We start from the raw sequence: 3,047 nt of genomic DNA, 5'->3' as shown, positions 1-3,047 counted from the left end.
CAGCATAGAAGTATTTAAGTATGTCAGTGAAATGTGTCCCGTGTGACTGCAGGTATAGGACACTCCCCTGAATGTTTTAGCAAAGAGGTGTGCTGCACCGCCCACACTAGAAAATAAAGGAGTACTCAGTCATGTTCTTTCTTGTGTTGAGACAACTGTGCAAGCTAGGCTGTGCGTTCTTTTTATAGTCACCTATTAGGAAGCCTTTATTTAATACACTTGATACGCGCATAAATGTATAAATGTATTGTGTTAGCATATTAATATTAGTTTAATTAATAATTTCAATGTTTTATGTTAATTTGAGGGCGGCACGGTGGTACAGGGGTTAGTGCATGTGCCTCACAATACGAAGGTCCTGAGTAGTCCTGAGTTCAATCCCGGGCTCTGGATTTTTCTGTGTGGAGTTTGCATGTTCTCCCCGTGACTGCGTGGGTTCCCTCCGGGTACTCCGGCTTCCTCCCACCTCCAAAGACATGCACCTGGGGATAGGTTGATTGGCAACACTAAATTGGCCCTAGTGTGTGAATGTGAGTGTGAATGTATCTGTGTTAGCCCTGCGATGAGTTGGCGACTTGTCCAGGGTGTACCCCGCCTTCCGCCCGAATGCAGCTGATATAGGCTCCAGCACCCCCGCGACCCCAAAAAGGGACAAGCGGTAGAAAATGGATGGATGGATGGATGGATGTTAATTTGAACTATTGAATTTGTATTAAATGTCTTACATGTTTTATGATACACGTTTGTTTTCCTATAATTATTTTTTACATTTTCAACCTTTTTTTTTTTTATAGAAAAAAAAAAACATTTAATGTTGAATTTTGATGAAATACATTACATATTTAATTTGAATGCTTATTATTTTTGGAATTTCCAACACTATTACATATTTATTTTGGAAAACAATAAAGACTAATTGTGTGTTACTGCTTACCTTTTAGTAATGCGCTACATTTACTCTGTTACATTTACTCAATAGGAATTTTTTAAAATTAATAATTATTAGTAGTTTTAACGCAACATACTTTTACTTGAGTATTTTTGTAACAAAAAAAACCCCCTGCCTTTAATCCGTTACATTGAGTTTTATTCCGATCATTACATTTATTTATATTATCATTATAGCAGTGGTGGGCCGTCAGGGCCAGCAAGGCCTTCTCTGCTGGCCTACCATAAATCATGATCATAAATTAATAAAAGTTCATTTTATTTTTAAATTACTTTTCATAAATATGTAAACGTATTCATCATATTCTCTTCATATCATATTAGGCTCCAGTGTTGCTGTTTTTAAGTTAGAGCTTTTATCCAATCAGAATTCAGCTAGCTTGTTGCCAGCGCTGTGTGAATTCTGCCAGAGGCCTTCTGAATCAACATAAGCGGCGATTGTGCGGTGTAAACGAACGGAGGACATTCAGTTAACAGACAGTTGCGGTAGCCGATCAGATCACGAGTTGCTGACAGTAGCCCATCTAGGTGGCCTTACGTTGAACGTGACTGTGATTGGATACTCACTTGTCACTCCCAAGTATCCAATCACAAATTGTGATTTACGAAAGCAGAAAGTGGCACCGCAGCCATACCCGGCCAGTGGAGAAATCAGCGGCACTCCCCTTAACCAACAAAGAAGCAGAGCAAAACGTTGATTAGGTGGCAGATATATATTTGCAAGGCAATTTTCAAGAAGGATATTTAAAGAGAAACTACATCTTGTGAGACGAGGTCGGCCGACCCCGGAAACTAGTTTAGCTGTTCTGGCGGTGAAATGGTTTGGCTTCCACTTCCACTCGAATCAACCAACTACGAACGGTACCAACGGCTTATACGGCATCAAATGGCCGTGACAAATTTTGACTTCAAAAACATTTTTTCACATTCAATATGTTTTTCACAATTATTTTTGTTTTGACAGTATCACGTCCGATGCGGGTTTATTGATTTTTAAATGTGCCAAAAAATAGCCCGTTTTGTACACTAGTGACACATTGAGGTGATTCAATGCCCAACAGTGCGCAAGTGTGTTTCTGTATATTATTTTTCAAGCTGTGGACATGGGGTGACATCAATTATTGTATTTTTTGAGGTATTTATTGATGTTGGACTAAGTAAGACATCGCTGAAGGCAAAGGCGGGAAATGCACGGCACGCCGCTGCATTATAGTAATCCCTCGTTTAAGTTCAAGTATACCATTAAAAATGGCTACTTAGTAAATTAGGAGTTACTCACCAGGATACTTTTTTTTTTTTTTTTTTACTGAATACTTAGTCTTACACAATTATTTGGATGACTTATTTTTACTTTTTACTTGAGTCATATTTCTCTAAAGCAGGGGTCACCAACGCGGTGCCCGCGGGCACCAGGTAGCCCGTAAGGACCAGATGAGTAGCCCGCTGGCCTGTTCTAAAAATAGCTCAAATAGCAGCACTTATCAGTGAGCAGCCTCTATTTTTTAAATTTTATTTATTTACCAGCAAGCTGGTCTCGCTTTGCCCGACATTTTTAATTCTAAGAGAGACAAAACTCAAATAGAATTTGAAACTCCAAGAAAATATTTGAAAGACTTGGTCTTCACTTGTTTAACTAAATTCATACATTTTTTTACTTTGCTTCTTAGAACTTTCAGAAAGACAATTTTAGAGAAAAAATACAACCTTAAAAATGATTTTAGGATTTTTAAACACATATACCTTTTTACCTTTTAAATTCCTTCCTCTTCTTTCCTGACAATTTAAATCAATGTTCAAGTACATTTTTTTTTTATTGTAAAGAATAATAAATACGTTTTAATTTGATTCTTCATTTTAGCTTCTGTTTTTTCGACGAAGAATATTTGTGAAATGTTTCTTCAAACTTATTATGATTAAAATTCAAAAAAATTATTCTGGCAAATCTAGAAAATCTGTAGAATCAAATTTAAATCGTATTTCAAAGTCTTTTGAATTTTTTTTCAAATTTTTGTTCTGGAAAATCTAGAAGAAATAATGATTTGTCTTTGTTAGAAATATAGCTTGGTCCAATTTGTTATATATTCTAACAAAGTGCAGAT

This window comes from Entelurus aequoreus, linkage group LG08 (genome assembly GCF_033978785.1).
Source record: "Entelurus aequoreus isolate RoL-2023_Sb linkage group LG08, RoL_Eaeq_v1.1, whole genome shotgun sequence".
NCBI lineage: Eukaryota > Metazoa > Chordata > Actinopteri > Syngnathiformes > Syngnathidae > Entelurus > Entelurus aequoreus.
The sequence above is the reverse complement of the archived record's forward strand: the minus strand, read 5'-3'. Positions refer to the sequence as shown.